General features: G+C 40.5%; 1 long non-coding RNA gene across 1 annotated transcript; it reads left to right on the top strand.

The window, feature by feature from the left end:
• Positions 1 to 17,897: 17,897 nt before the first annotated feature.
• Positions 17,898 to 18,575, top strand: LOC124156967. The gene is made up of 3 exons (XR_006864482.1): positions 17,898 to 18,184; positions 18,278 to 18,332; positions 18,527 to 18,575. It is a non-coding gene; the product is annotated as an uncharacterized LOC124156967 (long non-coding RNA).
• The last annotated feature ends 4,378 nt before the right edge of the window (positions 18,576 to 22,953 follow it).

Below are 22,953 nucleotides of genomic sequence, written 5' to 3'. Positions count from 1 at the left end.
GTTGATTTTTAATCCACTTTAATGTCGACTTTTTCATATAATGATTGGGGTAGCACTTTAGCACGACGCAGAGCAAGAGATAGTTATTAATAAATAAAGCTTGGAAACATAATTGAATGAAAAATTGAAGTCGTTGAATGGTAAATATGGTAACTTTATGCATATGAATCTAATTTTTAGTAGTGAATTTCGAGGTGGTATTAATGTTGGAAGTATTTACTATTTCATGAAAAATATTTACAAACATTTTATTTTCAGATAATTTGAAGGTAGGGTTTCAAACATACCCAGTATGTAAATGGTATTAAAACCACTAAGGTACATGTATTTTTATTACCCCTGATGGATAATACTTCACGCAGAGACGGTCTTGGATAACACAACTGTAATTTAATGCTGAAATATCAAGTTTGGATGTACTATGGGGGAAAAAAGTATCCCGACAAAGTTTGCGCCGCCACTATCGCTCCGCGGGTTCGTGGGTTTCCTTTACAGTGGGTTGCTATTCTTTGGTCAGTGAGGGAAATTCAAACAAGGCAAACCATTTCCTATATTCGTCGTCCAAATACGCGACCGACTACTGAGTCTCCCGCAACCCAGAGCATGACTAGCGATGAACTCCTTAGAATAGACGCATTCGACGGCATTATGTGCGCACATTGGGAACGCTCCTCTGAATTTTCCTTCGCCTATCTCAACGAAACGACTTAAATCACTAAGGCCATAGCAAGCTTTCTCTTAACGTAAACAAGACAGTCAACGAGAATATTCAACGGGCCACGCATTTGAATGCAGTTGGTTTGAAAAGTTTTAGCTTTTCCGGAAGGACTACCGTGTACATTGCCAGAACGCGTTTTCCTTTCGATCGAGAAGGATATTTTCCTATCTTGATTGAAAATACCTTTGTCAGCAGGCGAAAGAGGGAAAATTAGTCAGCTTGTTGGGGGCAGGCTAAATAGTAGCGGAAACATAGCGAAGGGTGAATAAAAATTGAAGTACCGTACACTACTCGGAGAAACGCAACAGGGAGGGTAATGAGGCACTGTACAATCGGAGAAGTGACCGAATAGGACCTAAGTGTACAACCGGATATGTTGATGCTGACATATTATAATACATTGAAGTGCTGCTGAGATTTCGAATGTAATAAAAGGAGAGATATTGTCCCAAGTGAAGTGTGAATTCATTGGACTATATTTTTTTGTCTTTCATTTTTGCTACATTAATTTAGATATTTTATTTAACTCTTAAATATTTTCAAAAGTAGGTAATTTGGCAGCAAAATTTCATGCATTGTTTTAATTTAAAAAAATTGTTTTCAAATAAGTTGAAAAAAGTGAGGTATCAAACTGCAGAAAATATTTTTTTTGCCGCTGGATAGGAAAAAATAAAATGTTAGTTTTGTTTTACGATTTATGTAATTTGCCTCGAAAAAATATGTGTCGTCAATTAAATTTGTAGCAATCATGTGCATATCATTGAAGAAATTTTCAGTCGCAATTGACGCACTAAAACTTTTTAAAGTGATAATTGTTTAGGCATGACCGGTCAACATAGATTTTGTTCTAGAGACGCTGTTGAGTGATCTTAGACGTATTTTTCACGCTAATTCCGAATCTATGATTGGATTCTTTATATCACATCTACTTTCTTTAGGACAGCTTAGTGTTTGTTTATTTCATTTGCGAAAGTAGTAAATTAATTCATTTATGTATCGTGATAGCATTAGAAAGTGAAAATAAAACTTTCCTGAAAAAACATGTTGTCCTACGATGTTATGCCTTCCTATTCTGTCAAAATGTGTTTAAAATCGTACTATCCTACCGTTTTGTTCAAAGCAATACTGCCTTAGGTGCCACTTCACAACATCATTTGACCAGGTGTAGGAGCGTGAAGACGTTTGCTTTCTCTGAAGATAGTAGAAGATGGAGAATTTTGATGATCGCAGGAAATTACAGGGTATTACAATTTAATCGCTGATAAGTGGCTAGCTTTAATCAGGCTAGGCTATTTAGATAATGCGTGAACCATCCTGATGACTTTCGTTATGTATACGATGACTCAAAGGTGGAAAATTATTCCCTTTTCCAGACAGTGTTATAGGCTTTATTTTGACTGCCTGTAGGGTGGCCAAGATAAAGGATGGGCTCCCCATGTGTTGTGTGTCACCAGTGTAGGGCTTCTTACTGGTTGGACAAAAAAATGTCACAAGGAGTTTGCCGTCCCCATGATTTGGCAGATCATATTGCAATTTCAAAAATGAAAGGAATTACAACGAAGTCAAAACACTCAGTAAAATATCCAGACAACTTTGAATCAGCGATACTACCGTTCCCTCACTCCGAATATTTAAAAGTGCCGTAACCAATGGAGTATGTTAATCTTAGCAAAGATTCAGAAAGTAATCAAGAACGTGATAATGAAGGATTCGGAGACTCGAAGGACCCAAATTTTGGACCGAGTAAATCTGCTGGACCTCATTTCATAACGTAAGAGGATTTAAATTATCTAGTGCACGATTTATATGTTATCCAAAAAGCAGGGTGAAATCTTAGGAACACGATTAAAGGGTTGAAAATTGTTGCATCCAAACACGAAACTTTAGATGTCCCGCTCTCGCCATGACGAATTTAATTTGGTTTATTCTCCAAAAAACGATTTGCTATTTGCAATGATGTTCTCTGTGTTATGGATACTCTTCATTTTGAATTAAATAAAGATAATTAGCGTTTGTTCATCCATTCCTCCTAGGTTATGTTAAAGGCTAATCTCATAAAGAATGGAAATGAGCTCCCATCAATACTATGTTTACTCGTGAAACTGAAATGAAAGAATCTTACGAGAATATGCAGTTACTTTTAGAAAATATCACTACCAAAAATATAAATGGAAACTTTTGACCACTTAAAGTAATTTCTATGTTACTTGGATTACAGCTTGGCTATACAGAAAAAATTGTTCGGAACATAAAGAACTCGTCCTTGGATCCAAAAACGTCCTTTGTCAGCCTTTGGTCGACCCAAAAAATATTCTATTTCCACCTCTGCATATTAAATAAGGACTTTTTAAAATTTTGATGAAGCTATGTGCAATAATGGTGCCGGTTTTACTAATTTGAAACAAAAGTCCTTTGATTAAGTGAGGATAAGATCAAATAAGGAATATGCAGATTAGGAATTGAAGGACTCGGAATTTCAACAGTGAGTTAGAATAACGGAGAAAAACGCGTGGAACGCATTTAGAAATGTATCTGAACATGTTTTATGAAATATCTTGGCTGAAAATTACCATGATCTGGTGGCTAGATTAATATAATTAAATCGTACCAAAATATGGGCTTCAATATGAATTTAAAAATTTATTATTTTGACTCAAACCCTGTCTTTTTCCACAAAACCTCTGCGCTGTTAGAGATGAACACAGTGAGCGTTTCGACCAACATATTTTACACTTGGAAAAATAGCACTTAGGAAATTTCAGCAACATGTTAGCAAATTACTGATTGACACTGAATAGGGACTTATCAGATGCTAAATATACGAGAAAATCCTATCAAAGTACTTTTTTCACATTTTTTTTAAATCACGATTTATTTGCTTAAATATCCTTGAACACTTATGTAGTACAGTCGTCCTAAAGAAAGTAGACTTGATAAAAAATATCTGAGCCCAGATTTGGAATCAGGACGAAAAGGATTACCCCAACAACATCTCTAGGATAGAAAAAAGTTTTTTGTTGACCATTGTATTTTGATTTATTCCTGATTCTCAAAATCGCTCATCACCATTGCTGCCTTGCAGATTACGTCTAGCGAATATTTATCCCGTAAATTTTCGAGAGAGAACTGGAGATCGGCTTTCAGTGAATAGTATTACGAGTGCCGCAGTAGGAGCGAAGAAGGAACGGGAAGGAGGGTTTGAGGGAGATAGCGGGTAAAAGAAAGGCACAATTCCTAAGGATATCGAATGCTCCAACTTTCTAGAGAGGAGTACGAAATGCATTTGAGCCTCGGTTCGAGGCAGGCAAATTCACCGTCACGACCTTGGTGGCTCAAATAAGACCGTATTTGAATTTCCCTCGTCTCATTCCAAGGATTATATACCGTTAGAAAGGGAATCTATTCTCCTGTGAAGCGATGGTGGCGGCACAAACTTTGTCGGGATACTTTTTTCCCCCATAGTACGTAAGATGACAAATTGATTGATGCAAGATAGACTAGATAGAAAGAGAAGAACGCACCACCTAACAACTCCCCCCCCCCTAGCTCAACGGATAGACAGTTCTCTTTGCACGGATTCGTCCTCCGGCCAAAACACGCCATCGCCTGGCAACTCGCCGGCGACAATTAGCCACGTGACGCTGTGCGTTGAACCGATGGCGGTAGTCGACATAAAAGGGCTTAACTCCTCTCCCCTTTCATCTCCTCCCGGCTTCCAATTTTGGAGAGAGCGCTCGCGATATTCGGTCACTGCGTCTTCGTGGCATAATTGATAGCCTTCCTCCCTTCTGAGGGAGATGTCCCTTGATATCTGCACCCTGCCGCTGCGGCAGAGAAATTTCTGGAGTTTGTCGAAGTGGATGATGGGGAGGATGGTGGGGTAGGAGGGGAAACGAGGGGTCGGAGTGAGGAGTATCACCACGGAGCATTAATTTGGCGTTTTGGGTTTGGAGTGGATTTTGGTGGGAATCCATAGCGGATATCAACTCGGCTTGAAACCATTTCCCGTCTTCCCAGTTTTACGCACTTTCTCGTGGCTCAATTTCTTTTATTACTTTACGAAGCGTGCGGAGAATGCTGGGTCTGAGAGGGAGCTTATATTTTTCTTCAAGTTGCTTTATTTTTCATAGGCAAAATACTATTGATCCAAGCATGCATTGCGATAGCATAATCAAGCATGATAGCATAATCGATGGCCATCCATAAACCGACAGAAAGAAGTCCAAATCAATTTCAAGTCAGTTCACGCGAAAATTTTATTTCTCTTCTATCCCATTGCTCAATTTATATGTTTCGGGGAATTTTTTTTTGTAAATCAGAAACGGGTCGTACCGGTGGCTTCAATTGATAGCACAATTACCCACTTTTGCGTACATAACAATAGCAGTCGGCAAGGGACTATTTTTGTTACATTCCTTTTTTTCTAAATGAGTTTACGAATAATATGGTAAGCAGAATAATGAACGCACAAAATTGTTTACCATCGCTATTTTCTTGAGCTGAGGTGTGCGTGGCAGGTTGAATTCTTACAGGAAAAGATTTGAAATAGTAATTACTGCCACTGTAACTTTTCGTAGAATATCCGATCAAACTTTGATTGGTTGTACTTGCAATTTGTTTCCATTTGTTAAGGAATTGAAATCCCCGTTTTCCACGTCTATTCACACTCCTCTCAATCTGGTGCGTTTGGCATGTTTGCTTGGGCGAGGTGTCCTTGTGCGCGTTTGGTAGATATCTTCTACTTCTTCGTCTTCATAATCTGACGTAGGCATGTAAACCTGTACCACTACAGTAACTACGGGTTTGGTATCTATCTTTACCATTACTATCCTTTCAGGTAGCTTTTAACAAGCATCCCGGCACTCTTTCTAAGCACTATGCCTACTCCAACATTACCATTTAGCGATCCCGTGTGTATTATTCCGTAGCTTCTACTCCAAAAGTCTCCTTCCTGGGGCCACTTCATTTCGCTGATGCCTAATACATCGAGGTTCATTCTTCGCATCTCCACCTTCAAGTTCTCTCGCTTACCGCAGGTACGAAGTGATCTGACGTTCCATGTTCCTATCCGTAACATTCTATCTCGTTTGACCGATGTACCCTCTCGAGTAGTCCCCGCCCGGAGATCCGAATGGGAGACTAGTTTATCTCCGGAATATTTTACCCGAGAGAATTCCATCATGTCATTATATAAATTGAGTGGAGTAGCTGTGACTGCTCGGGATTATAATGTGGTGGTTTCCCCTTGCCTTCCACATCGCAGTACTACAGCCGTTAAAGTAAATGTTACCACGCCCGTAGTGGAATGTGTGCCGCTGTACCGACCAGTATGGTCTCCACCTTCGCACATGTGTAGAAGAGCTGCTGCCCTCTCCTCCGGGTGATGAGAGGCATAATTGTTGTCTGCCCCCAGTCGCCAAGTCACGGTATCGTCACAGGTTTTGGTATCTTTTAAATGGTCTACCTTACCCAAGGATAGCCCAATACCCCCTCAGAATACCGCCGCTTTTTGTCCACCACTGCTTATTCGACGAGAGAACTCGCTTATCTCGCAGCTAACCTCTATATCTAAAGGTCAACCCACCATCCGCAACCCGGTGGACGCACTCGGTGGCTTTAAGCTCAGCCGCGATGCACGTACAATTTTGAAATCTTTGGTTTTCAAAGATTGACGTATTTTATACGCCAGCGCGCCCAGTCCAGGATTATCAACTTTTATTTCATCCTATTTGTTAATTGAAATTATATTTCGGAATGGTTCTTTTAGCACTGCTACTGAGGTAAACTGGTAGGTACTGAGTACGCTTTTTGCCTTACATTTGTTTTCGCAACGCAGAGCTGTGAAGGGCTCCAACTTGCTGCGATGAGTCAGCTCCGCCCCTAGTACGCAACGCCGAGCGATGAAGGCACCATAAGGGGGGAGCGGAGGGTCCTCTCCTCCCCTCCGACCCCCCACCACACCTCCTACGATTGAACCGCGAGAGGGGAGGGAGGTGAGAGGAGTGAGGGGGGGGAGGGGGGAGGAGGGGGGAGGGGAGAGGGGAGAGAGGGGAGAATGGCGAGAGGGGGAGTAAGAGAAGAGAGGGGAGGGTTAGGAGAGGAGAGAGTGGAGGGGGGTAGAGGAATCCCGCCCCCCTTTCGATGCGACGCGGCGCCCGAGTCCGCCAGGGTCCCCTATCCCCCCCCCAAACCCCTTTCCAATACCCCCTCTTTTTATCTCCCATCACACTCCGGGGCGCCGCATGGAGGGAGGGAAAGGAATGGCCTTCTGTATCTGCCCCCCCCTCTCTCTCCCTCCCCCGACTCCTCCTTAGGGTGGTCGATAGGGGGTGGGGGTGACAGGGTTCGGGGGTAGGGATGTGGGATGGGGTGGGGGGGCCTAAGGAGTTTTGGAGGAAGAGAGGAGGGGGCCAAAAAAACCCGAGTGGCCGCTTTTAGTGGGCTTGGAGAAATTTCTTGCTTTCTTAGAGTATCTCTTTTTTTGAGGGTGCGAGAGACAGAAAAGCAAAAATTAGATACGAATGATTTATGAAAGGTCAGATTAAGGCGATTAAGGTATGAGCTCCACGGTACAAACCAGGAGTCATAACGTGCATAAAAATAAATACAATAAGTATTATCAACAATAAAAAGCGATATGTTTGCACACATAAAACTTTCCTTGCATAAAAAAGCTGCGTTGAAGTTGCTATAATGTATGCCTAGTTTGTGGATTTTGTGCATAAACGATGCGCTGAGTTATTAATAAATTTATCGAATAATATCTCTCAGAGGCAGTTAGAGATGACGAAAGCATCATAAAATATGATGGTTGGAAAAAAGGCCAAAATTGAAAAGAAATGTTGCATTTAGGTTCTAAGGAAAACTTTGCTGAAGGAGAAGGCAATGTTGAGGTGAAAAAAGGGAAACCATTTTATCTCTGAAAAATGTCTTCTATTTGCAGCATACACGAATTTACAGGTCGCCTCCTCCTCCTTCACTGCAACTGATCCTGAAATATTATTGTCCATGGATTACTGTCGTCGTGCAGCGATCTTTAGTACCATAATTTTCAACGCTGGGAATGATCTTCTGAGTGACTTTGATGCATGCAAATGTGTCGATGAGTGCCTTCAAAATTTCAGTGATAGTGAAGTGAAATAAAAGGCGAAGAGCTTGAAGTGCAAGAGTGCAAGTGGCGAGGACGCGGAAATCTATACAGACAGTTTCCCTCGTGGCCCCTCACGTTATGTATGCTGAAACATGTTTGCGCTTTTGGAGTAGCCTAGGGGTCACTAGGGAAATCCAGTCCCCCATAAGCTTCGCAGTCTCCTATAAAAATTCGGGGGATTGAAGGACCCTCTAACTATGACAATGCTTGAATGGAACGAAATCTGTGTCGAAAATATAGCGGAGGCCATTCCACCACCGGATTTTTTGGGGGGCCGGGTCCCCTGCGACCCCCTATTTACTCGCAGACATAGTTACTTTAACATTACTAAATTTGTAACAGAGAGCTAAGGGGGTCGCGCCCCCAGATTTTCTATCGCGACTACGAGCCTTCCGGGGGAGTCAGGGCCCCCTATGTATGGCTGTACTTGAATATATCTAAGTCTAAAATAAAAACTTAGGGGGGACCGACCCTCCCCCCAAAATTTTATTGGGCACTATGACCCTTTCGGGGGGGCCAGGATCCATCCAGATATAGCTGTGCATGAAAATAACAAAATCTGCAACAAAAAATTAGGCCCCCCCCCCCGAATTTTTCTGGGGGGCTACGAGGTTTATGGGGGCCGGGCCCCCTAAACCTTACATCTACTCCAATGCCGTAGACATCCTTAATTAACATAACCTATATGTATTGTACAAATAGCCAAGGGGATCCCGCCCCCCCCCCCCCAGAATTTTTCAGGGAAGCAACGATCGTTCTGGTGACGCTGGGGTCCCTACCTGAGGAGGCCGGGACCCCTCTAGCTAGGGTAATGGAGAATACATGCTTTGAAATATCTAAATCTTTAAGAAAAATAACTTAGTGTTTCAAGGATGCCCGGTCCCCCTTAGAAATCTCTTGAAGTGACAAATCTTTAAGACCCTGTAAACTTGTAAAGTTGATAATTTTTTAATATTCACCTTTATATTAACGAATTTGGTCACATGGTTTCACAAACTAATATAATATTTCCGGTACTTCATTTCCATTTCAATCCCGCGATAGCTAAACCAACGCCTTAGTTATTTTACTCAGGTTGTTTTGCAATAACAGGAGAATAACCGAGCACTCGTTACATTTTCCTAGTTGCGATGCATTGAAAAAAACCTATACCGCAGCGATGAGCAGCATGGTTTCCTCACGAGTGTTCTGGTGTGCGCTTTTTTCTGCTGGTTGTTTAGATATAACCCACATAACCGAAAATTAACCGAGTACTCGTTCCATTTCAACTTGAGACCCATTTTTTAAAAAATCTTTCCGCAGCGATAACTTTCCCCCGCGAGTATTCACTCATCCGGTTATTTCTCTTCCGCTGGCCATAGGTTATTTTTCGGTTATATCAGAAATAACCGGTTATAATGTGCTATGTGGCCGGTAGAGGCGCAGGAAAACCTCAGTGAGGGGGCAGCGGCAAATAGAGCTGGTAGTTCCGATGGTTCGCGAGAGAGTGCAGGAAGCAAGAGCCAGATAATTTTTCTTTGTCAGATTATTTTTCAGTTATGCCAAAAATAACCTAATACTCGGGTTAATCGGCGCCTAAAATAACCAGTTTTCAAACGGCTAATCTATTAAAATAACAAGCAAAACTCTAGGATCACTTCCTCATAACCACTCACAAAACCGATAAATACCTTTTTGGAAAGGTTTTTCCCCTCAACAGTGATAAGCGTCCTCCATTTTTTTTCAATGAAAACCTAAGAATTACATACCCTCAGAGCAGAAAACTAATGAGTTCTCGCTTCTATTCTGCAGATGAAATTAACTGGTGTACTCTTTCTGCACAGTCTGCAGGGCTTTCGATTATTTCGTTGGGCAACAGATGAAAAATCTTGCGAAATGACCGATTTAGGTTTTTCTCGTCGCTAGTGCTAGGTTATTTCATGGACGACAACGAAAAAACCGAGGGAAAAATAACAGGGTCAATGCTCTCTGTCGGAGAATCTAGGTACTTCATTCTCCCGACCAGATTTTTGGATGAATGGTCTGCAAGAAGCAGGGCGAAGTTCAAAAATGAAATATATTTTTCTTAAGAACTGCTAAATAACTTCGAAGATATGAAATACGCAATGCTATAGGTTATATAACCTGAATGAAACCAGTTTTTTTCATCCTCTTTAAATACGCAAGAACTCCACTCACTCAGAATTATCGGTTAATCCAACACCGGTTTTTTTCTTATAACCGCCCATCTCTAGAAGAAACACATTATTACATGTTGGATGTTCCGAAGTTTCAGGGGCTTTTCAGGCTTTTTTCTCAGTCTGATGAAAGTTTTTGCGCAGCTCTACCTCTGACACCCCTCACACATTATCCGCGATTTCTCGTTATGCGATGCATGGTGCCACTAAAGGTTTTATTCTTCTTGCCAAGACCTGTTGTCGGCGTTGGTGGGTGAAGCACATAACTCACGACTCTTCATAATGCCTTCGAATACGGAGAAAATATAACTTTTAAATTTAGAGTGATAGAATAGATGATAGAATTTCCCTGCAAGAGGATGCATATTTGAATTTAATTTAACTAAGGATATCGGCATTAAAAGAAAAAAATTTGGAAGGAATGGCTCTTTTAATAGACAGAGAGCATAAATTCTCTGAAAAATAGATGAATAATTTTAGATAGGAATAGTTATCATGACTTTCATTTGGATTTTTTTCTTTTTTAATAAAATTTTGGGTGTTCCACTTAACAGTTCTATTTCTCTATCGTTCAACTAACTTTATTACATGCCTTTACCCACTAAAACGAATTTTTTAGGTTGATGAATGTATTTTGTATGTTCTTAATTTATATATCTTATGGTTATGTTTTATAGTCACTTTTAGGTCAACACTTAAAACTCCATGGCAATATCAAGCTGTAAAAAATGATAAATAATCACAAAAATAAAACTATGCAAATATCACACCTTTCTAAAATACTAAAATACTCTTTTCTGATGATGAAATGTTTCACACTGCAATTCGAATTTTTCCATTTGATTAGGCATCTTACAGTAATTACTAAATGATGGAATGCCTCGAATATCCACGAGGCATGGAATTGTAATGCCTCCAATGCGACGTTTCATTCGAACACTGTCCATGTCCCACCTCTGCCTCGCCATTTTAATTTGAATGATTTTGGTTGGAAATGTATTGAAACGGAGGAATATCGTCATATCCGCAAGGATGAATCATCATATCTGCATAGATAGACTAACTTTTGAGCTAGCATTAATTACGCATTTTGAAGGCGGTGCTTCAAAACGAACGACGGACACGATTGATGGCGGGTTGTATGTTCAAAAAATATGAACATATTTTATAGCTATGCCTGCGCAATATGGAGGAGATTGGTGAATCTGATATTCTCCTATTATAGTGAATAATATTGATTTATCCAACAGTGCACGCTATTCGAGATCATATTTAAATTATCTTTGTGAATCTGTTGGATTTCTTATATTACAAATATTTTATCTCATTCCCGATTTAGCATGTTAACTTGTAAATATAAAATGATAGAATTTATAACTTTGGAAACTATATTAATCTGTCTTTCATTGTAGGCAAAGATATTTCTGCGGTTGAATAAGGATTTACAAGAATTTTCAAGTGTAATTGCGGACCATTAAAATATCCCAAAGCATCAACTTATATATTTTTTAATTAAGAGGATACGAATGAAAATTATTTTACAATCAAATTCTTTGAGAAAATGCCTTCGCCTCAACTTCCTCGTTATCTCATTATTGCGTCTAGAATCACGTAACTCGAGGACTCTGCACGCAGCTTTTCTCCGAGAGAGATAGGAAAGAGGCAGTTATCCCGTACCGTCCACAGGCGGGCGAATGTTACACATCCATGGTATTTCCTTACCCAGGACCACCTCGTACTAGAAAATATCCTCAGGGTTGAAACATCCAAATGCTTTACCCGGGATATTTAACTCTGACCCTTTGGTAAGCAGTCAAGTGCTCTATCCACGAGGTTACCCCTTCTCCGAAATCACTCGTATATAATATATATTTTTTTAATTTCAAATAAATACTCTTCTTTTCAATTTGTCGCCTCTTAAGCGCAGTGTATCTAATAAAGATAAGTCCGCTGGATCCGCGATCGAAGCTCCAAACCACTGTAACCAAATACTCGCGATTGGATGGATAGGTTACATGTGATTTTAAGGTAGGTATTGCACCCGACGCTCTTTTTCTTCTGCGAGCCACCTCTAGGGTTTTTGGCAGGGGGTGATCAATCAGCAGTATGTAGCAGAATTTCGGCATGCACACCACACGGTCATAAATAACCCCCATAGTATCAAAAACAATTTAAGCAGATTAATCCAGCACCCTGATTATGTAAATGTGACAGCGACGACGGCGAGCGATGGCGATGATGGTCTACTATCACGTTTTCAGTCAACGCCCGATCAGGTAAGGGACCGTCATGAAGGCTATCACCGCTATCACTGTCGTGGTGTGACGTCACACGCATAGATGCTAATTCCCCTCTCATCGCTACTTATTTGGATGTTGGTAGCAGTGGAAGATCTGAAGAGCCAATGAAAATCCTTGACACATTTCTACCATTGTGTGGTAGCGGTATTTTGAACAGCACAATCACGAATAACATCGAAATGGATACACCGCAAGCGTAAGTACAGTCAACTCCAAAAGTAAATGTGGGAAGCTCAGCCGCGCCACTCCTAGGACCCAGCTCGAACCACGTTAAATTCGCATGGCAAACTTTCGGATGTTGGCACTGCATTTGAAAAAAGACGCGGTAAGAGGAGTTGGGGGTGGTAGGGGTGGAAGAGAAGTGGGATGAGGAAGCTACGAACTGCGAGAAGTCCTTTGGTTTGCGCCGTATAGTGCGAGTTGAATGGACACTACATTTCGAGCTATTTTATCGGCGACAAAAATTCTTTCGTGGACTAAAAACATACGAGCGAGATCCCAGGCAGTACGATCGCAGCTGGCACGAGTGACGAAGCTAGGAGCGTGGTAGAGAGCCTTGCGACCATGCCTAGAGGCGATCGCAGCGAAACCTCGGCCGCCGTAAGGGGGCAAATGGTTGGAATGAAAAACGCTGGATGCTCAACTGCAGAAGTGGCAGCAAATTTTGGAGTCTACCCGAATACAGTCCTCAAGTGGGTTCGACGAGCACGAGAAGATGAGGACCTCCAAAGTAGAGAGAGAAGCGGCCGTCCTCGCTGCACCAACATTGAAGATGATGAGAGAATGCACCAGGCTATTCTCAACGAGCCGCTGAGGGCAGGAGGAGCTGCCGCCGTTAAGCGAGAGCTAATGTTAGGTTGCAGTAATGAAACATTAAGACGGCGGCTACGAGAAAGGGGAATTTTCTGTAGGCAGCCAGCTAGAAAGCCGTTCCTTACGCCGGAGCACAAAGCTCGTAGGGTGCGTTTCGCTGAAATATATGTGGACGTTCCTCAAACGTATTGGGACCTCTGCATATTCTCCGACGAAAAAACATTCTCTTCCGATGCAGATGGAATGGAGAAACTTTGGCGTCCAACCCTCACACGGTGAGTTTCTGCAATATCAATTTTACTTGAGAGTGATAGTGATACGATATCTCAATTCTGGTATTTGCGAATAGATAAGATTCTGGAAATGTTTATCCTGGCATATTTTAAAAAAAATTTAATATATTGAATTGGAAATAAGCAATTCTATAATATTAAGAGTGTATTTGTATCTTGCAGGCATGAGCCGAAACATATGATTCGAGGACGGAGGTCAGGCAGAATATCTGTCAGTTTTTGGGGGGCTATAACGGCTGCAGGTCCGGGGCCACTAGTGAGGACGGCGACAAGGATGTCCGCGGCACAGTATGGAAATATACTGGAGGATCACCTACTACCTTATTTGAAAGAGATTGTGCCTGAGGTTGAAACAGTTTCCTTCGTGCACGATAATTCTCCTGTTCACACAGGAGCTTTAGCCCAGCAATTCTTCTATCGGCATGAGAACATTGATGTTCTAGACTGGCCAGCTAGATCCCCAGATATACATCCAATTGAAAATATATGGGGATTGCTGGCAATGGAACGAGCGTCCGATGATATCAGGACAACAGAAGAGCTGGTGGCACACGTCGTGGAGATGTGGAATTCTTTTGGCCGACGGCCACAGTTATTTGAAAATTTAATTGGCTCGATGAAGACCCGACTCCAAGGCATTCTAAACGCCCAAGGAGATGCTATTAAATAAAATGATAAATTAAATTATGAAAATTTTCTCTCATCTTTCAAATTCTCATTTATCTCAATTTTTCCCCTCCGAAGCTTTTGAGCTTTTGTACTCATGTTCTTTGACCTAAACATCGAAGAAGTTCCGCGATCTCACATAATTTTGCGTCCTTTATTGGTACTGTGGATTATTGAGGACGTGATCGGTGACTGAGGCCTTTTGCTTCACTCAGGACAGGTGGGCAGGCAGGAAAGGAGAAAGTTATCAGGAGAAAAGTGTATCCACCGACATGAACCTGGTGTCGGCACCATTGCATTTTTTCCGTAGAGGCGTGTGGGACTCAGAAATAATCTTGCATAAAATTGTATTCACAACAAATTTCTCAATAGCTGTTGGTTAATCAAGAGTATCTTTTAATAAATAACTGCAAATTGTGCATTTCTACCGGCATATATGTTTGTGACAGCACATAATATCAGTCAAACTACTCCATAGTAAAGTAAAACCGACAACTGATTTCTCAGGGTCGAGATATTAAAACTGAACTGCCGATAGTATTTTTATCAATTAATATCTTTCAAAAAATAATCAAGCTTTCAATGCATAGCTTGCTTGGAAAGCAATAATAATAATAATCCCAACATGATCCGCCATAATTATGAATAATTCCAATTTCAAGAAACGTTTAGCAATTAAATACTTTTTTAGGATCCAAGTTCCCTAACCTGACCAAACACTGACAGGATGTTATGATCATAATGTAGCGCCGCGGCTCTAGATTGCCGGTTCGCGGAAGAAGGGTTGGCAAGTGAAATAAAACGCCTTCCAAGCCCAAGCGAGGCCGCTTTACTCTCTTTCATCATAGGGTTTTTCTCGGACTATGTCCCTATATGACTTACGTAAACGCGTAAGGTGTCAAGTTAATTCTCCCAGAGGATTATGCCATAAGGATCTCCCCAATCACTCCAATATACTTTGTGTCTGGTCACTAAGATACTAGCACACTTACCGGTGCTGACTTGGCACATAACATCTTGGCCATTAAAAACTCGCTTCCAATTCCCATCCCACTGACAGAGTGATAGAGCATCGATTCCGATTAAATATATTTATGGCGCACATCAAGCTGAATAAAATTCCTGAGCGTCTTTTTATTATCATTCTTATTATTCGAAACCATTGCGCTTCATAGACGTCAAGCACTGTAGTAATCATTTGCATGAAAACATGAATAATTACAGTTCGCCAAAATAGAAAATAAATGCTTATTAGAATTTGTGAGTTGAGAGTTTTCCGTTTGTTTTGTCGAAATATTTAACCGATGATTTCCACCACAATACTTATCTATCAACGTAAAAACACCTGTCATTATTTAATGCAAAAACAAATTTATATGTCCAGAAGCGAATTTGTGGCCTAAAACTACTATTTGTGGCTGCATGCAACCTAACAGCTAGATATCGCATCCGAATAGGTAAGAGTAATGCACTTAAAAGTTTGAGTCTCCCACGTAAAGGACGGTGAAATGCTGTGCTGGCTGTAAAATTCCTTGCGTTCAATTCTCACATCCAAAGAATTAGTTAAGACCTATCGCTCTTGATTGCGAATCCAAACCACCCCAGCCAAAAGATTTTTTGTTTCACGCCCCCGGCCATCGATTTATTTCTTCTTAGCAGTCAGGAACTTTTAGTTGCAGTAAAAAATCCTTAAAATTCTCTCACCATTTCCATGACAATCAAACCCTACTCAAAACATTTCTTATTGAAAACGAAATTCAAAAGTGAATTTTTGCTAAGTGCATAACTAAGAAAACTAGACAATTGTTTGTGTAAGATTGGAGGGGTGAGATCCCTAATTAGAATTTCACGTTGTCTCTCATAGGGGAGGCGAGAGGTCATGAGGCGTCAAAAATCGTTTTATGCAGTATTTTAATAGCATTCTATCAGAAATATTTTGAGAAATTATCTGGAGCTCGATGCAGGGATAAGTGACGCTTTTCTAAAAATTTTTGAGCTTAAATAGAATTAGTGGACTGAAATTCGAGTGTTGCGATGTTGCCCCGTAAAACAACGCATCGGAAAATCGAGGGGCTCTCTAAGGCCTTTCTTCGTCACTCATGCCGGCTAAGATTGTACTGCCTGGGATCCCGCTCGTATGTTTTTAGTCCACGAAAGAATTTTTGTCGCCGATAAAATAGCTCGAAATGTAGTGTCCATTCAACTCGCACTATACGGCGCAAACCAAAGGACTTCTCGCAGTTCGTAGCTTCCTCATCCCACTTCTCTTCCACCCCAACCACCCCCAACTCCTCTAACCGCGTCTTTTTTCAAATGCAGTGCCAACATCCGAAAGTTTGCCATGCGAATTTGACGTGGTTCGAGCTGGGTCCTAGGAGTGGCGCGGCTGAGCTTCCCACATTTACTTTTGGAGTTCACTGTAAAATATTCATGTTTTTAATCTTATGAATTAAATATTGTTTTCTCGGATGTGTTCACGTGCTTTTTATAATATTATCATGCCACCTGGGAGTTTCTGCGGGTGTGACATCCATTCGATCATTAAATAAAATTGTCTGATGTAACCTTTTACTACTGAGCGCCTCTAAAGAAATAGTACTATAAGTGGAATTTACATCGATCATGCATCGTTGATAGTATGTTAATTGGCGGTCAATGGTTGCTTGATATGTATGAAATAATTCAAAATAGAATATTACGGTGTAAATTTATCATTGAATCACTTGAACAGTTTTGAATAGAATCATGGAAGACTTCTTCCATGATTGCACTTTTAAGGCGGAAGTTAATTACGTGTAAATCAGCTGCTACTAAATCAATAATTGTTTTAAACTTCTTTGGCGAAGGTTAAGGTGCGATATATCTCGATGGTAAAATGAGCTATGTTATTAAATGTGATTGATCCGATATGTAAATGATAGGTGAAATGTTCTTGGGATTTTTAGGATATTTAGCGTCTATTAATTAGTCAAAAATATTTATCGATAATATGTTAATTACTTAATTCAATGGGAAAGCACCAAGTCCTTCATATATGCTCGACCAGTAAACAATGCAGCAGCATGTGATATTTAGATGCATTGGTTGTAGTTTTCTACCTTAATTTGCATTAAGAAAATGATCATGATTACTTTTTCGGTTAATTTATTAACATTAGGTACCCTTTATTGCTATAATTAGGAAATCTTAAGGTAATTGTTTTCTTACTTAAGTTATAGTTTTGTCATGAGATGACATTTACGTTGTTATTATATTTGCAGGAAGAAAAATGTCCGAGTAGGGCGCGCTAACGAACGGCAATTGAAGCTGCTCCTTGATTATATGTCAACCCACAGCAGCTTTGCTGCTGGAAGGTTTACTGGACCTCTCGGGTTTGAAAAAACTCAGCGCCAGTGGCAGACCCTCTCAGCGATGCTGAATGCGCTGGGGGGTTTAAAGAAGTTGAGCAGTGGAAAAAGGTTAGTAATGCAAAGATATTAAAGATAACTTTTTTTAAATAATTTACCTCTTAGACTAATTAGACAATGTCATAAGCAGACTTGGTGAGACCTAAAAAGAAATGTTAGAGCAAAAGCCGCAAGAGTCAATGCTGCCTGTCGAGAGACAGGCAACAAGCCTGTGGCAGAGATGCTAACAGAGATGGAGGAGAAGTGCCTCGCAGTCGTGGGCACAGAATCAGCAGTTGGCTTGCCAATTCCTGAGTTCTGTGAGACTATTCCAGTGAGTATCAAATTATATATTATTAAGCTAAGTTACATGATGACAGCAGTAATATGTAAACATGCTATAGTCTTACTAATGCTCTCTTTCCTCCTGACCCTCCCCATTATTTCCTTTTTCACAGACTGCCTCTACATCTGCTGCTTCAACTTCAGCCCCATCCACCGCAGCCAATTTTTCTAGTTCATTTGCTGAGGAGTGGGAGACAACCATATGTAAAATATTGCAGGCATGGAAATCAAGTAATGTATCGGTATTGCCTATTCTTAGAGGTGTTTTCTTCTCTCTTATTTCAGGAGCAAGATGATGAGGAGACTCCATCAAATCCCCCAGAAGCACTGCAGCATGTAACTATAATTTTTCATGTTCCCATAGATATCACATTAATACACTTTTTGTTCTCATATGCTTAGGCTTAACTCTAATTTCTTTTTAATTAGATGGAAATAATAGTGGAAGATTTATTCCCGAAGGAGGATATGGGGAGTGGCAAACGTGAGTGGCATTTCATTTCTTATTTTATTATTTGCCTTTAAAAAATTGGGACTGACTGTGACATATATTCAAGAATGTATACATTTAATCAATTCTTGCTTTTGTCAATTGAATGAGACAGCACTGCTTGGTAATTGTAAAATAAGAGGTCAAAAAATGGGGTAAAATAGTAAATTAAAATTTTATCTCCTCAGAAAAGAATGAAGGCGACCTTCACAGGGTTACAGCGATGATTTTGGACCATATGAAGGCATTTGAGGTAATGAGCCATTAACCTGTTCAATCAATCGAATTCTATTTCCTCAAATATGACACTCATAGATAATCATACTTTTTTTCCACTATACTTTGCCTCAGAAAAAGAAAGAGAGTCTATTGGTTCGGAAAGTTAATGCCCTGGAGCTCATTGCCCAATCCTTAGCACGCCAGGCAGTTGCTGCGGAGAGGCTGCAGCAGCTGAAAGCAAGCAAGTGAGACAGCATGAATTTCCTTATTTAATAATATATATCATTTCTTTGTTTTTAGTTGTATTTATTTGTTTACTTCCATATCAAAGTTAGTATATTTGAAAGGGTTCTGATATATATGTATTTACATGTTAGCATTTTTTTAAATTAAAGATATATTTTTTTTCTCTTGACTTCATGTCACTTCATTGGCAATTAAATTTTGCTGAAGATAATGTTTTTGTGGCCACCAAGGTGAGTATAAAATTTAGTTCATTTCTTTAATGCAAAGTCAAATTTTTCCAGCTGTAAATATTAATCACAGATTTATCCTAAGACATTGTTAGGAGATAAGAGGTCATATAAATGGTTTAACTGCTACTGTTATAGTATCTTATGAGGTGGAGAACATCTAGCATGGGTTGCAGGCAATAAGTAGATATAAATAATTTAGTTTTTGGATTATGGAGCATTACATGTGGATTAACATGATCATAATTGTGGTGCAACATCCTTTGAGATATGTTCTTTAATATCAGCAATTTAAATAAGAAACTGCTGTCAGAGGTAAGGTAAAAAGCACATAAATAATGAAAGTTTCCTTGATGGCAAGAAAAAAACTAAAATCTAAGGCACGTTGACAAATTAAAAGGATTTCACATTATTGTAAGAACTAAACATTATGGTTGACTTTTTGTAGATGAGAAGCATTCATTTGTCAGCAATTCAAAATGTGAAGAATTGCTGGATCACCAATCTTCTGGCGTTTTCCCCAGCAAACTCATCCTCATTCACGATTGGTTGTCTTTCCTCTATGAATTCCATATCTTGATCCTCTTGCGGAGGTAATTCTTGTCTGTGAGTTATCATAAGGTTATGAAGGACAGCACAAGAGATAATGATTCTCGCAGCCGCTTCTGGGGTGTAATGGAGCACTCTCTCCCTGTGTAAGCATCGCCACGTATTTTTTAATACCCCGAACAAACGCTCCACACAGTTCCGTTTTTGTCAGTGGCAGGTGGTGTACCGTTCTTCAGGGGAGTTAGGGGCAGCCTGCCTAATGGGCGTCAATAAATATGGCTGCAAGGCATAGGTACCCTGAATCACCTGAAATGAAAATTTATTTGTTTGTCCATTGTATTTTCAAGGTGATATTAATCTAGAGCTAAACATGAGTTAATGTAACTAATGCATTGGTAAGATTTAATATTCTCACCCAACAACCACGTATTTATTATCCCTCCATCATACATCGCCTGCATTATTTCCCGGGTTGTGCTGGTATTCCATATGAATTGATCATGTACAGATCCCGGAAATCTTGCTGACAGGGACAAGATTCTCAGGTCATGGTCACATATCTGTTGATTACAAATCACCATTATTAAAAACAGCAGTCATCATTGATCCATGGGTCAACAGGAAATATATTTGGCAGACAATTATGAAGGTATGGAACTTAATGCCTGTACATTAAGGGAATGGGAGCGATAGTGATGATTGTAATAGGCCTCTTCTCTTGCTGATGGTTTCACTATTCTAATGTGCGTACAATCTATGCACCCAATGACACCTGGAAATCCTCGAGCCTCCATGAATCTGAAATATATTTTGTTAAAATAATTAATTAACCTAAGTATTGAAGAGAACCATGTAATACAGTGAAGGATAGTGGTAATAGAGCCACCCTAGAGGATAAAGTCAATGCCTCCAAATGCAATTGTTTCAATTAGTGTAATTATTTCGTGTTATACACACCACCAAGAGGAAAATCACTAACCTGTTCTTAATGGCCTGCCGCTCTTCAAATGTTCTGGGAAATATAAATGATGTAGGCGCGAGGATTTCAGTGATTGCTTCGCTTACTTTCCTGATGCAGTTACTCACGGATGCCTGTCCCATTGAAAGGTGGAAATCCTGAGCGGCACATCGTTGGTAAGAGCCAGTGGCAAAGAATCTCATTGCTGTCAGTACCTAACATATATTTTCCGAAAATTGTGATCAGTCAAATTCTATCAGAATTCAAATTTCCTCTGCTTGAAAGTGAAGCTTATAGGTTATTACCTGCACATGAACAGGTAAGCCACTGGACCGTCTTCTTAACAGCCGTGGACTGATTCCCACAATAGGGTAGTTTCGTTCATCAAAGAAAACCAAAGGCATTGATTGCGATTCGTTACCCACCATGAGTGTATTCATAATACACAAATTGTTTGGTTTTTGAAATACCGGTTTAGACGAATGGCAAGGGTCAAATTTTATCCTCATTTGAAAAAGGCCAGATTGGCGCCCATACGATTCCACTCCGCATGACGTCACAGGGACCTAGTTTCTACACGAGAGGATAGGAGTTATACATCGTCTGAGGTTACCAATGCATGCATGAGGCACAGAGCTCAGGGAAACATGTCTTAATAAACACTTATTGAAACTGGCTAAGGTCGGAAAGTTTTCCTCGTTTGATAAGGTATTAATAAACCTTTTTTAAGCCAAGCGCTACCATCCAGCAAGGTACTCGGCTATCCGCTAGCATCCTGCGACGTATCAGCGCTAAGTCTCGCCTCAAGGTCACCACACCGGGTGGGAGGGGGAACCAGAAATACGACGTACGGAGATATTTCCCGGCATTCATACTTGAGCGTCGCGTTTTCGCGCGCTTGAAAATTTTCACTTTTCATTTAATCGCGAAAAATAGATGTTGTCATTTAAAAATCTAAAAGCGTGAAATACGTACTCCAGGAGTAATAATCTTTCGATTAAAGCAATAAAAAAATAATAGGAAACCACCCTATTAGCTCCTGTGCTATCTCCCGGGACACTCTGAAGAGGCGTTTAAAATGCCGCTCTTCCAACTCAAATGGATTATGGGCGACCCGGATCCTTCGTCGCTCTAAGCGTAATCTATTTCTCTCCCGTCTCCGTTGCCATTCGTGGAGCAGAAGAGGCAAAAAGTAAATCCCGTCCATTCTACTCTTTAAAATTAAACCATTAGTAGGCGAGACGGCGGAAGGGAACGAAATGCATTTATTCGCTTACGGAAATACTATCATTAGAGAATCCAAAAAGAAACTGAGAATTTGCTGAAGCGGTACTTACTGTCCAATTTGCTGCGTGAAAATAAAGCTGCACAATCGAATACACTGCCTCTTCGAATTCACCACCATGCGCATATAACAATTGAACAACGTGGATAACTAATTAAGTCAAGACCGCACTCCAGTAAAAATAATTATGAATTTTATTGGTTTTTGTTCGATTATAGGGCATTATTAAATTAAATAAACAATAATTTTTGGCAAATAATTGCATTTATTGTTCGATTATATTTCGGCATATGCTTGTCACCATCGGTTTCGAGCGTGATAGGCCGATGACGCTCGCAGCGTGATAAAAAGTGCGATCACGGTTTCATAATCGCTGCTATCACCTTCCGTCGTGGGAATCGCGTTGCCCCTGGCAACGACATCGCTCTCACCCTTCTCACGGTTACATAATAAGGGCGCTGGTGGTTTGCTGTTCTTTTGCATCTCCACTACTGACGTGAATAACCAACCAATAGCTATATGCATATGATTTGGATGGGATGGCTGTCGCCAATTAAATCATCCGTGCCAATATATGCATTCTCCCCACTATCTCAGTGATTGCCATCCCATCTACAGAGGACCAACTTCATCCCCTCCACGCCCCCTTCGGGACATCACCTCTCCGCTGCTCCCACCCTCCACAACCTCCTGTTACCATATCACCTCCGACTGACGCTTCCCTTCCTGGGGGGGTGTTTCAGAGTCTCGTAGGATTGGCGGCGTCGGAAACGGATTCATTCCGAGTCTATCGGGAACCTATCCTACGCTCGTCTTCCGTGCGTTTCACACATACTGTCGGGAAACGAGAATACGTCATAATTTTCAAGTAACAAGTGAGCAGCGAAAATAACTTCCCGCAAGATTTGATACTTGACAAGGGAGGCGAAAGGTTTGTACGGGCAAAAATAAGTGCTAATTGATACATTGTCACATAATTGACGTTGTTGCCGGGTAAAATTATCTTAGAATTGTTCGCCTGTAGTTTTTTTTAACGCAGTACCCTGTCGTTTTGAGCAAATTACGGGAATGAAGGAAAATTTTGAACGAGTTTGTTCTTTCATTCTCGTGAGAGCATAGTTGATTGTTCTT

This window comes from Ischnura elegans, chromosome 4 (assembly GCF_921293095.1).
Source record: "Ischnura elegans chromosome 4, ioIscEleg1.1, whole genome shotgun sequence".
Classification (NCBI taxonomy): Eukaryota; Metazoa; Arthropoda; class Insecta; order Odonata; family Coenagrionidae; genus Ischnura; species Ischnura elegans.
Note: the sequence above shows the minus strand (reverse complement) of the source record. Positions and strands in the feature narration are given on the sequence as shown.